This window comes from Poecilia reticulata, linkage group LG1, assembly GCF_000633615.1.
Source record: "Poecilia reticulata strain Guanapo linkage group LG1, Guppy_female_1.0+MT, whole genome shotgun sequence".
NCBI lineage: Eukaryota > Metazoa > Chordata > Actinopteri > Cyprinodontiformes > Poeciliidae > Poecilia > Poecilia reticulata.
Window position 1 is genome coordinate 4,227,724 of NC_024331.1, and position 14,261 is coordinate 4,241,984.

The window sequence follows — 14,261 nt, forward strand, 5'->3', positions numbered from 1 at the left end:
ATCATATTTATTGTGGAGATTTCTTATTGTGATAAGAATTTTTATTTATTGTTGTCTTGATAAATCTGCATTAATGTTAAAAAACAAAACTGATGTTATTGGAGATGTGGTGCCGCAAAAATATTGTGATAGAATTCAAAGTCCATGTTGTTTACCTCCAGTTCAAAATAAACAAACGAAACCACCGCAACAACAACAATTAAAACGGATTGACGTCTCCGTAATCAAAATTGCATTTAGAAAAAAAAAGAATTCATCTTAGCCACAGAAAACAGGCAAAAGGGGCAGGCAGTTCAAACAAACTACTTGGGTGTCAAATGTTTGCAGCGTTTCTCAAAATGGCCGCTTTTCAACAATATTAAAAGGGAGCCTCTCTTTATTCCTATTGAAAAGTTAAATTATTTCAATTTGTGAAACTCATTATATAGATTAATTTCACACAGACTGATGTTTTCAAGCCTTTATTTCTGTTCTCTTGGATGATTTTTCAGATTACAGCTGATGAAAACACGACAGATCAATAAAACATTTCTAATAAAGTAATGTGGGTTCAATAAAATGTGTGTTTAACATCTACTTAAAGGTTTGAAAGGTTTTTTTTAATCTGTCAAGCCTTTTTGACACACATTTTTTTAATTTATTGGATATGACCAGACACATAAAAATACAATAAAAGAACTGAACTGTACCTGAATTCACATTGGCAGCTTTCAGATTTTTGGCCTTTAAAAACATCCTAGCTAACATAATCTAACCCTTGTATTGGATTCCTTTGTTTAATGCCACCTTTGCATATGTAACACAGAAATACAGAAAATCTTATTGTACAACGACTATAAAAGGGATAATAATAAATGCAACAGGCTTCCATTCATTTGTTTAGCACACATTTGCAGTGAGGCAGTGGCCAATCTGTCCCCAGGTAAAAGCAGTTGATTATGTCCTCACTGGGACTCCAAAGAAGAATTATTTCTTCCCCTTTTATTCACTCACTTCCACCACAAACCATCCGTCTTTCATCCCTGCTGCCACTGACTCTTACCTTCCGTCTTCCTCTCTCATCCAGCCAAACGTGTAGACTTCACCTGTTCTCTTTGTTTCCATATGTTTTCTTTCTCTTAATCCTTCGTGAATTTCCCCTTCGTTCGTAATTTCCTATTGCAGATTTGCTATGTAAACAGACATGAACTTGGTTCTCACAATCAAGGAACCCAAAGTTCAGAGGTCAGATAAATAGTTGTCAGCAGGGCCCCGTCCCAGGAGAAAGAACTCAAGTTTGTTTTTAGATGCGAAACTCAAAACTCCAGGTAAAATTAGTGTCCTGTTCAGACGAGAGCCCCACTTTCACATTGTGCTGGATTATCCCAGAGGTACACATCTGTTTATTACACTGTGCATATTCAAATGGGTACCATTTTCCCACATGTTGAGATTTTATCATATAGCAGAAATGAGTTCCATTGCTGTGTTTTTAATATTGGATGCAAAAACGTTATGATGGAATAAGGAGTAAATGGCATATTGTGTGGGGTAATTTTAAAGGGTTAGTATTATGTAATTTGAGATTTACATCATTTTATGTTATTTTCTCATCAAAAGCATACCTGGAGTGTTGCCTTGATTCTTTCAATTCAAATCCATCCAGCTATGTAAAACGCCTGGGTGGACCCAGCCCCGCCTTTGTGGACGAAGCTCCACCTCTGAGCTGCAGTTTCCAAGGTTCCGCCTCACAGAGCAGCTCTCCCCTGCAACTCTCCCACTCAACTCCTTCAGACTAGCCAGCAGCAATTAGTAAACACCTGGCAGAACTGATCATTAGAGCTAATGACCTCCTATAATGCGGTCAGCTCTGACCTCTTTATATGAGCTACTTCTCAATGAAACATTGGCTAAAATGTTGTTAAAGGGTTAATAGAGGAGTAAATGTGGAGTGTTGCCTTGATTCTTTCAATTCAAATCCATCCAGCTGTGTAAAACGCCTGGATGGACCCAGCACACCCAGGCATCACAAACGGTTGTGATGACTTCCTGGAGGTGGAGTTTCAGAAAGTTTTCATTCAATCAATCAATCAATCAATCAATCAATCAATCAATCAATCAATCAATCAATCAATCAATCAATCAATCAAATTTTATTTGTATAGCACATTTCAACACCAAGGCATTTCAAAGTACTTTACATAATTGAAATAAAAACAGCATGTGACAGTGAATAAACAGAAAGACAAAGAGAATTTTAAAAAAAGTTAAAGATAAAAACATTAAAACCCGCACCCCTTGTAGGACTTCAGTTAAACGTCTCAAACCTCAGAGTTTTAGTTAAGATGTCATTTAACAAGGATTCTCACACCCCTAGATATAGATTCGTTTAACTGGGACGTTTTCCGGGGGGGCTTTACATAGACTTTTAAAGAGACAGATGCCCAATTTCAAGGCGTTGAACTAGGTAGCCAAATTTCTTTTAAGTCATATTTGACATAAACAGCATTTTTATAACTGACATTAAAATAGTTACTTGATCATGCTATAAAATGACTTTATGTGCCTGGAAAACTTACAATACTAAAGCTGAAAAATTTCTTTGGGTGACAGCTGAATCGTCTTACTATAACCTGGAATATCTACACCAACACAGTGTGTAAAATGTGTTTCTCTTGTGAGCAAACCCACATGATTAATACAGCTTAACGTGGCTTATTAAGTTCCAGTTAGCGCTCCAGGAGAGTGATATCTGAGCTTTTATCGCAATCACAGTTTAAAACAATCTGCTTGCCTCCTTCCAGAATCCATATGAAATGGATACGAAAACACAAAACCAATCGTGAGACGGAGAACAAGGGACCGAAATCGAGGCTGGAGAAAGAGCCTTAAAAGAGGATTGAGGGAAAAAGGAGAAGATTGGTGGAAGGGTAGAAAAAATGGATTAGGGATGTGTGCATGATTGGCAGAAGTAGTTTGCATATGCTGCATAATGTATGTTTGATGCGTTTCAGTTTACCACAATCACAGAGCTGAGAGATGTTTGAATTTATTTTGTCAGTGTTTTGCTCGTGCGACGTGTCATTCACAATGTCTGTGAAAGAAAAAGGCTTTTTACATGTGCATGTGTGTGTGTGTGTGCATGCGTGAGTGTGTGTGTGTGCAAACCTCTTTACATGTGATAATGACAGCTGTAATTCCTGTCTGATATACTCCACGCTCTGGGACTTACCGGTTACATGTTTTCTGGCAGTTTGCGTGTGAACGTTGTGCGTTTGTGTACACGCACCTGATACAACGCAGGCAGAACAAGCTCTTTGTGCGAACACGAGAGCGAATCAGAGACGGATAATCTGAAACGTGTGTGTGTGTATGAAGGGACGTGCTGTGTGATGAATGGTCTATGACAGGTGTTTGGGATGTGATCGCCAATTATCACACTTTAATACCTTTTTTCCCTTTTCCCACATAAACATACACCTCGACTCGGAGTGGTACAGCAAACTAGGTGCAAATTTTGTTAAAAAAAGAGAACCTGTGAGGTATTTGTATTTTTGTGTGACTCTTGATAACTTTTGTAAACTTTTTGTAATTTTTTTATTAGCCAAACTGTCATTTAAACATTTTTTTAGGCTAAAAATATATGCTAATAAGATATGGACAACTCCGTATGACTCTTGTATTCAAAGATATGTAGACCAATAAGGGTTCAGCAACATTTCAGCTTTAAAAGAGAAATATTATGTAAAATGGACTTTGAGCGTCACATCATGTTATGTTATTCCCTCATTAAAAACATACCTGGAGTGTTGCTTTGATTCTTTCCTGCATGTTTGAGAAATCCTTTAATCCTTTAATCACCGTTCAACTGTTCAAAATGCTTGGGTGGACCTAGCTCCGCCTTCAGGGTCAAAGCTCCTCCTCAGAGTTGTAGTTTCCAAGCTTCCTCTCAGAATAGCTCTCCCCTACTTAGCTCTTTCAGACTAGCCAGCACTAATTAGCAGACATTTGGTAAAACTGACCAACTGCTCAGCTCTTTATATAAACCACATTTCAGAATAACGCTGGTAAAAACTTTTTTAAAGGGTTAATAGAGCAACAATGTTGTGATGACTTCCTGGAGGCGGAGTTTCAGAAAGAGCATGAATTTCTAAAAGACAGAGGCTCAATTTCAAGGCTTTATAACAAAGTAATTTTTTTGTGATATTTAATAGACATAACACTGAACAGTTACTTGATTGACCAAAATCTTTTTAGTCTTTGCAGAATTTCTTATGCCTTTGTTTGTTCTACATTGTTGTTGTTTGTGTGTCTTTTTTTAAAGAGACAAGTCCAGTTTCACAGCATTAAATTACAAAGTCAAATTTATTTTAAGTCATATTTCATATACAAATACAATTTTCATAACTACTGAAGGTGACATAGTTTCTTGATTGTGCAATAAAGTAGTAATATGTGCCTTTAAAATACATAATATTACCTGTAACGTTTCAGCAAATGAGCCAGAACCCAACAGCCAAGATAAGGGGTATGGTTACCAAAAGGTTTATTAGACACAATGTGATGGTGTTGAAGTTGCCCTGATAGATATGGCTGCACTGGCGGCTCTGGAACACAAAAACAGAGTTGAGTGAATGACGATCAGAGAGAAACAAAAAGAGATTAACCAGGAATGAGGGGGTCTGCAGGGGCTGAGAATCCAGCCTTGGGAAGGTTGCGTAGTGGAAAATTTTTAAGGTTACATCATCATATCTGATTATGAGTAAAGCAATTCTTGGGCAATGCATGTGCTCATGGGAAAGTCTTCTGAAGCTGTTTCTCTGGCCTGGATATTACAATAAAGTTATCGACTTGTTTTACTCATAATCATATAGTAACCTTAAAATTTTCCACTACAGTAGGTTGAGCAGAGAATTGGAGGGTTTGAGGGCCTCAAGTCTTCAAACAGAGTAAAACATCCACCATCCAATGTTTTGTAGTCAAAAACGGTCCAGGGTCTCAGGCAAGGAAAATCCAAAATACACTAGACTGGAGACGGAGTCAAATGCCAGCAAGAACTAGGCAAAAACAATAATCAGAAGCAGGCAGGCTCAAAAACCAGAAACCCCTTGAACATGAATCAGGGCTTGAAGGCATCAGTCATTGAGTAGGTATGTGATGAGCAGCTATTTAAATCAGCTAGAGAGGGAGAGGGAGTAACTGAACTGAAATCATGACAACTGCCCCTTTAAATGAAATTCAGTAGCCAAATTAGAGTTACAGTCACATAGCTGCGACAACAGGTTTTATGAGCTGATTTATTTGTACAATTTGAAAATAAAGTTTCTGGGCCAGTCATGTCATATGAAGGACTTTGGTTCTGGTCTGTCACTTTGGTTTTGAGTTCTTTGTTCAATGTCAGAAATGTTTCCATTGCAGTTTTGCGAAATAAACCAATTTCAATAAAGCCAAAGAAAAACACCTCTTTCTACCGCCAAAACTTTTTTTTTCATCCAAACAAGACAAAATTGCAGTGTTTTCATCAAGCAAATTTGCTTTCATGATTACAATTTGTGCAACTTTAAGGTCAACAGAAATGCAGCTATTGACTTACATGTAATCATTTTGAAGGTGGAAATTAAGGGGTTAAAGTAAAATAATCCAAAATCTTGTTGACACTGCAGTTCACTGAGTGGATCCTGTGAATCTGAACATAACATTTTTCTGTGTATGCTAACACATGAGCAGTTTATTTTTACATCTCTTTTATTTCTTCCAGTTTTTTTCTTCATGGAAAATGTGTCCCTGTGTGTGAATGTGATGAGTGAACCGAGTGTGAGTTTTGGCTGGCTGACCATCACAGCCTGACGAGCTGCATGTGATCCATGCTGCTCCATATCGTCTGTTTACATTCTGACCGGTGCAGCGTGCCACTGTGTGCACTGCTGGTCAGGTTTTCATGTATACCTTCTGTGACCCGTACTGTTTTTTTGTTTCTTTAGAAAAAGAGGGGAAGGCGAACGGAGAATTGAGCCTCGGTTTTTGGCTCCGCTGGCGGGGTGGCCTGCTGTCCCACAGGGCCGTGGCTCCGTGTCTGACCCACAGGAAGTTACAGATCTGTGGAAATGCACCATCCATAAAGGAGAGGATTGTGTTCACTTATGTGTGTGAGGGTTTTTACTTGGATGAAGTTGATTTCCCCCGAAAATATAGTTATTAATAAATAACAATACAAGTTTTGGATGGATAAGAAAGATTCTTAAGCAAAAATCTACTAGAAAGTGGGACAAAATTGTATTCTCTGAAAATATATTTTATTCACCACTGTTAATGTCATGAATACTCAAACTCAAGTTTTAATCTCTTGTTTATAAACTTGGGTGTTTTCATACTAGTTTATAAACAAAAAAAAAATCTAACTGGTTCTTCTACCAGTTCTACTGGTTCTTCTAAGAGTGATCTCCTTAGTGAGGTCCATTTGTGTAAATCTGAATTCAGCACCAGGGTGTGGATCAAAGCAGCCCTAACAACACCGTTTGGAAGAGGTGGTTTTGGATTGGTTTCAAACGAACTCGAGTGATTCGTTTATGATGCAAATGTTATCCAACCCTTCTACTTTCCATGATGTTGAGGGGATCTGTTTTAGTGGTCCTGTTGGGTTCGTCTTGGCGTGATTGCCAAGTTTAGCTGGAGCAGTTTGTAGCGGAGTGAATGAAGATCAGTGCCTCTAAATCCGAGGATATTGTCCTGAGTCAGAAAAGGTTAGAGTGCCTTCTTTGGGTTAAAATGGAGCAGTAGATTGGTTGGTGTGGCATTTGCTGTGAAGGGGGCACTGTACCAATCTGTCGTGGTGAAGAGAGAGCTGAGTCAATAGGCAAAACTCTCAATTTATCAGTCGATCTGTGTTCCTACCCTCATCTATGGTGATTAGCTTTGGGTTGTGACCAAAAGAAAAGATTGTGGGTGCCCTCAGAGTGTCTAGGACCTTAGAGACAGGGTGGGAAGCTTGATCATCCGGGAGGATCTCGGAATAGAGTTGCTGCTCCTCCACATCAAGAGCAGCCAGTTGAGGTGGCTCGGGTATCTAGAGAGGATGCTTACTAGACCTCTGGTGAGGAGTCCTGGGCACATCTCACCAGGAAGAGACCAAGAGGCAAACTCAGGACACGGCGGAGGGTCTATGTTTCTCGGCTGGCCTCTTCTCCTAGAAGAGCTGACCCAAGTGGCTGGGTCCTTTCCCTCTCTGGTGCCTCCACAACCCGACACCCACATTGCCTTGATTCTTTCATGCACGTTTGAGAAATCCTTTAATCTCCCGTGGCAACCATTCAGCTATGCAAAAATGCCTGAATTTGCCTAGCTCCGCCTTTGACCCAAAGCTCCTCCTCTGAGCTGCAGTTTCCGCCTCACAGAGCAGCATTCCCCACTCAGCACCTTCAAAAGCTAGCACCAATTAGCAAACATCTGGTGGTATTGCACATCTCTTGAGCTCATTATAGGAGCTACTTCTCAGTGAAGTAGCTCATTATAGGAGCTACTTCTCAGTGAAGCGCTGGTAAAAATGTTGCTAAAGGGTTAATAGCGGAGTAATCTTGTGATGACTTCCTGCAGGCGGAGTTTCAGAAAGAACAGGAGTTTTTAAAGAGACAGAGGCCCAATTTCAAAGCAATAAACAATGAAGTCAAACTACTTTTAATTAATATTTGACATGTACAACATTTTTATAACTACTGAAAGTAACATAGTTACTTGATTGTGCTATAAGATGATACTACGTGCCTGAAAAACACAATACTGCCCCTTTAACACTGGACAGAATTGAAGAGCAGCTTAGCACAAGTCCACCTACTCATACAGCGAGTTTTAATTGTGACTAGAATGATTTATTGAGATACATATAAGAGTTGATAATGAATTCCCATTCTGATTTTTCTGGAAGGGAGACATTTTTTTCAAAGCACAAATGGAAATCCAAAACGAGGCACACCTGCAGTCGTGTTCAGAAGTCAGCCTGGAGACTTTACCGTACGCTACCTTGGATTGTTCAAATCCTCTTGGGCATTGTAATCCACAGTTCTGTGTGTGTTTACATGTTTGGGTTTATATCGGCGGGTACATGTATGTTTGTGCGCGAGAGTCGGTGTGTGTATAGTCCCTCGGTGGCTGTACAGACGCCTGTTCTGGCGATAGCATTGTTTCCGTGTCCAAAGACCTGCCGGCTGCCCTATTTCACCACGTCTTTATCATGCTAATACAGCGAGCGCAGGAACGAGGGAGGAGAACGAAGGGAGTGGCGGCGTTAGTTTAACAAACAGAGAAGGGGTAATCTTTTCTCCTCCTCTCTCCATCCTCGTCTCTGTCTTCTCACTACCTCTCCATCCCCTTCCACTTCCTTTTCTTCTAGTCCCCCGCACCCTCTTCATCTGCCTCTTTCTTATCTCCCCCCCTCCCCCCTTACTTCTTTGATAATCCCTCAGAACATTGTCTCCATAATTACACACAACAATGATTCCCATCCTTGCAAGAGAAATGTGCACTGTGCTTGGAGAATATTTCAAAGATGAAGACCGGTCTATGAATTAATAACTTGGGTTTTTCATATTGGGCTGCTACGATTTCCGTGTGTGTGAGTGTGTGTTTGAAGGGGTGGGGGGGGGGGAGGAGCGCACAGAGCCCAGTGTTGTTTTAACATGACTGTTACATTATGCATGCTGACAGCCCTGCCTGTCCCCATTACAGGCCCATCTTGTTTCCCCATTATATCTGCTTTCTCTGTTAATAGAGCTCTTTGTGTGGCACTTCCCTTTATACTGGGGGTTGGTGGTGGTGTGTGTGTGTGTGTGTGTGTGTGTGAGGTGTTACAACAAAAAGGTCAGTGCTGAAACAACCTGCCACACTGCTGTGGCTCACGCTAGAGCCCAGAATGACAAGGACTGCACAAGTCCTCTCATTACGGCGTTACTTTTTGGATGTGGAATGTTTTTGGAAGTTTGTTTCTTCTTTTTTGTTGTTGTGCCATTTGCAAATTTTGCACTTATTTCCTTGTGACCCTCAAACTCCAGCTTGGCTAGTGGATGTTTTGAACTTACTTTCCTTTCTAAAAAGACTGTTAGGTACAAGAGTGTCTTGTCCTTCTTGACAAGAAAATAGCTGCATTTTCATTACAAACACATTTTTAAATAAAGTTTAAAATGAGGTAGTTTTTCTTAAAAAAAAATGAAATGGGCGTATTTCGCCAAACGGCAGTGGGAAACACCTGAACGTTACTATTGAAGAAAAAGGTGAAGAAGACGACAGGAAGTGGTATGCGCGGCATGTTTTGTAGCAAATTATTGTGTGAGCAAACTTATTCACGTGTAATTTTCAACTTTTTCTCTTTAATGGAAACGCTGCAATTGCAAAATTGTGTTTTTTCAACATTAGCGGAAAAGCAGCAAAGTTTTGTGCACATTTGAAATGGAAACACATCTAGCGACACAGTAGCAGCGTTTCCATTAATCATGAAATTACAAAAACAAACTTGCTTAATAGAAACGCACCCAAAAAACATGTTTTTCAATAAGGAAAAACAAGGTGAGTTTTTTTTTTTTTTTTTACTGAAATAGATGTATTTCGCAAAACTTTTTGGAGACACTTTTTTGCATCACACAAGTCACATGATCAACAACCGGATGTTACTACTGACCAAAACATCAAAGAAGACGACAAAAAGTAGCTGAAGGATGATGGTTTGTTTTTGTTTTTCAGACAATGTGCAGCTGGCTGGACCAGAACTCCCACAGCGTGACTCAGTTCATAAAAAGTTGTCATTTAAATGTGTCAAATCCATAACCTTTCTGTGAAATTGACGACTACAATTTCGCCAAAACGTATGTAGGGCCTTGTTGCTCCAACGCCTGAATAAGAAGCCGAAGTCTCCTCTGACGGTTTGCATCCGTCGCTGCCTCAATTTTAATGACTTATTGCATGAACCAGCTTATTCACGTGTGATTTTAGTTTCATTTTTTATTTAATGGAAACACCACAATTGTTTTTTTGTTTATCTTATATTAGCAGAATATCGACAAACTTTGATATTCCCACATATTTTATCCATATTTGTTCTGTGAGAGAATGTTTTCGCATATATTATATCATATAATACTGGTCTGGAACTGCAAATTCATGCAAAGAATTATGGGATACAGAAAAAGGTGGATATAAACTAATTTAGCATGCTAAATGGGAGGATATGTGATGTATGCTAACGGTATATTTTTTACAACACGCAACCTGGCAATAGATGCCTTTCGTCAATTTATTTGTATCACATGAAAAATAATCCACAGTGGGTCAGACTCAGCTGATAAGGCTATTTTTGAATTTTTTGAGAATTAATCTTGACGATATTAAAGCAAACTTAACTGAAACAAATTATCAAAGAGCTTTTTTGTTTTTAAAGCCCAAAAAAACTATTACATATTTTTTTCTTCCTTTCTCTTTAAAGTGAGTGCCCTCTACTCTGTTTACTACCAGAACGACATTGCTTTCATAATCACTGTATGACAAAAAGAACAGAAGAACAGATTTTATTTGCTCCAGAGATGTAAACATGTGTGATGTGAATATGAAAAATCCTCACCAAATCTACCAGATTATTGCTGTGGGAAAATTTTTTTCAGTGTTACTTCCAGCTTTATGTCCATTACCACAACTTGGCATGGAACAAAGATATTGAGACCTGCTATGTTTTGTTATGCTTTCCTCACAATGAGTGATATTAATGCTTATGTGTGGTCTGATAAACAGTTTCTCATGCTGTGAAAGTCCTTTGACTTTAAGTAGATTTAAGTACATTTTGATGAGACTGGGGGAAACTAACACATAAAGTGTCAAGACTAAAAAGGATTCCCAAGAGATTCACAAATTAAATGTCATATCTGTCGTTTTAAAGTTGGATGAGGAAAAATGTGCATTTTTTTTTTTTGTTACTGACCGTTTTTTTTTTACCCCCCAGATAAAAACAAGAAGAAAATAAGAGCGACTAAAACTGTAATAGAGACGAGGAGCTCAGTTTCATAGCTTGGAAGGACATTAAGAGTTGAAAAAACATCTGATTAGACTTTCTTGGCGGTAACAGTTGAATTCAGCACTTGTCAGTGGAAGGAAATGTTGAAAATTGCGAACAAGACAGAACAAAAAAAATATTTTGGGACAAAAAACAAAGACATGGTGCAAATCTTGTAGATCGACAACAACGTACAAAAACACAGCAAAGTTGTGACATTAGACAAGAGACCATCCTGGAATTATTGGAAGTAAATTATAGATTGTGTGAAAAATTGGTGAATGAAAAAATATTGTGATTAATAATGGACCTGGATGGTTGGTGCAGGTGTTTGGTCAATCACACGGTCGCTGCTCAACAAAGCTAATGGCCTCTGCATTCATGTTAGTTAGCCATCAGGTGCTGTAACAAAGAAGCTGTAGTGTAGCTGAGTAAGGGGGGGGGGGGTGTGAACTGCACTTACACAAGCATCATTGAAGGCACTAAGACCCTCCTCCTGGCTCTGATTGGTTGTTTCTAGTTAGCATTGTGAGCACTGGGAAGAGCTCAAGAAAGATGGAAAATTGAGGACGAGGAGCTAGATTTTTTTTTTTCACAAATTATTTGTCTCTTATGATACTGTCACAAGTTGTAACAAAATGAAAAAACATAAATTTTTGCAGCTTTAATTACACTTTTTTTTGCCTCCCACAGCAAATGTTTTCTTTTTTTTCCCCCACGTGATTAATGAATATGATTTTTAAAAATCATTAATTTTTTTAATGAAATTAATGATTAATGAATATAGAAATACAATCTGTGAAAGATGTGACGGAATCATTTTATCAGTCATTCGCTTGCATTGCAGAGCCAAATACTGGCAATCTCCCAATGTTGCCAGTATAGGTCATTGGTCATCAGTGAGAATCAGACCAGGTAGGTCAGTTCTGAATGAAGCACCTACATGAATCTTTTCTTTTAGCACCAGTAATTCTGTTTCTTTTGATTTTTTTTATCCTCGTTTAGATTTTCCATCCACATCCTGTCACAGGAAGAGAAATGCATCACATGCAGCAGCGCGTCTCAGAGGGAGAGAGGCTACATTTGCATCAGATCCTTCAAGTGGTTTAACAAAGCTACGACTTAGAAATCCTCCGTCATCACAATCACTGCAGAATGACTTCATTATAATAAGAGCATGTCATTACGCTCCCGTCTTCACGTCTTTTTTCCCCTTTCCCTGGTACCTTTTTGACCTCCACCTCCTTCCACCCTTTCTGTCTCTCTCTCTCTCATCTGTGTCCACTCTGCCAGTGATCCGTGGATGGTAATGGCCATTCCTGCTGCTCCCACAGCACAGTCCATTACTACTAGAACACCCAGAGAGAAGGGGAAGAAAGATAGAAAAACAAATCAGAAGATGGACGCACACCAAAAAAAAGAGAAAGGGAGAGAGAGAGAGAGAAAACGGTTTTCGAAAAAAGTTGAAACTGTGAAAATAACGGTGGAAGCATGGCGGATTGTGAAAGTTGGGGTTTGGATGTGTGTGTGTGTGTGTGTATGAGGGTACAGATGATTTCATGGTGCAGCTTAGCGAGGGCCAGGTAAGATATCTTGTTTCCTGTGACCTGCTCGTCTCGGGGTTTCCCACACTCATCACTTAACTCTATCGCAGTACACAAAACACAGAGATAGACCCGCTTCCCGCCGCCAGCACCGACACGGACACCTTCGCTGTTACGTGACGTGGCCCACGGTCTCTCAAAGCCTCTTCGTACATATTCTTACCACAGTATACCTACAAGGCTTATAGTCTTATTTTGTTTTCCCATTTTGTTTAATTCAGCTATTTTAAGAGTGGCTTTGCCAATTTTTAACAGCTAAATATGGTTTAGTTCTTTCAGTTTTTATTAGTTGTTTTTTTCATACGTTGGTTAATTTTTCGTTATAGAATTCAAAAAGTCAAACTGTTAAGATTTTGTGCACATTGACTGGGTATCAAATACTCAACAGATGATAACATTTAAAAAAAAACACATATTCAATTGTTGCTGAACAACCAAGTAATTCTGGCGTTTCCTCCAAACTTCTGTTGTCATCATTTTGTGCTGCCAGGATAAGTACACAGTACAACAATTTGCCAGCTTGGTAAAAACCAGACCGTTGTTCTACATTGTTTGCTTCGTTCTGGGGGTCTGGGCTCTCAGATATTAAGAAACAATTACTTCCTGGAGGTGTAGACTCTGTTTAAGTTTTACTCTTTTTTTTTTTTTTTTTTGCCAACGTTTGCCCGTGACGTATGCAGTGCGCCAGTTTGACAGCTTACCGGATATTTTCTGTGCCGTAAACAACCATCCTCCACTGTGAATAGAGAAGTGCTGATCCAAATGAGGCAGCTCTTAATTTTAATTCAACATTTAGAAGCGTTGCCAACAGACTGAATGTACTACACATACTATAAGTACATTTTAGTTTTACAAACACACAATATAGCTCTAGTTAGGATCGTTTTTTCCCCGTTAACTTCCATATTTATTCATTTCAGTTAACAAAAATGTTTTCTCCATGTCAGTTTCAGTTCGTTTCAGTTAACTATAGTAACCTTGATTCTCACTGTCCGTGTGTGTGCATAACCCGTAATGCCATATTCATGCCGTGGCAGAAACTCGAGGGATGTGTGTGTTTCCCCGTAACTCACCGTGGGTTATGATAACAACCGTTTCTCCTGTCAACAGCCTATAATGTCAGATTTACAGGGTTGCCCCCGATAACCAGCCGGGCCGGCGTGGCTGAGTGATTCTGCAGCATCTGTCAGAGCCGGAGTGGCCATCTATCACACACAGTCATACACACACACACCCATCTAATGTGTTCCTTGCACAGATTTTCATTATAACAAGGGGTTTGACGTCGGTGTAAATTAGCCTGGCACCCTGACCGAAACCATTCTGGGATTATAATAATCTGTCTTTTGTTTGAAACCCTTAAAAAATATACATCAATGACTGTTAGAAATGACCAGTTTCTCAACACTGCCAGAAGTATATATATATTTTGTTTTAAAACACACTTTTAATTTGCGGATGGTGAAAGTTTTATGTACAGAGATGAAAGAATGAAGATAAATTTTACCCTGGATTAAATTTCATCAAATGTGTGAATATATTTAAGAATTTATTTTTACAACTGATGCAATAATATTGGAAAAACATGACATTTGTCTTTTCTGCCATATAAGGTTATTTCATTTAAAAATAGTCATTTTGAAAAAACTGTT

At 39.0% G+C, this 14,261-nt stretch overlaps 1 long non-coding RNA gene across 2 annotated transcripts; it reads right to left on the bottom strand.

Annotated features, from left to right (window-relative positions):
• Positions 1–4,508: 4,508 nt before the first annotated feature.
• Positions 4,509–13,824, bottom strand: LOC103481156 (uncharacterized). Of its 2 annotated transcripts, none has more exons than XR_001776586.1 (3): positions 13,683–13,824; positions 12,232–12,351; positions 4,509–4,586 (listed from the first exon to the last, which is right to left on the bottom strand). It is a non-coding gene; the product is annotated as an uncharacterized LOC103481156 (long non-coding RNA). The 2 variants fall into 2 exon arrangements; XR_536243.2 differs by having other exon boundaries at positions 12,232–12,354.
• Between the last annotated feature and the right edge of the window lie 437 nt (positions 13,825–14,261).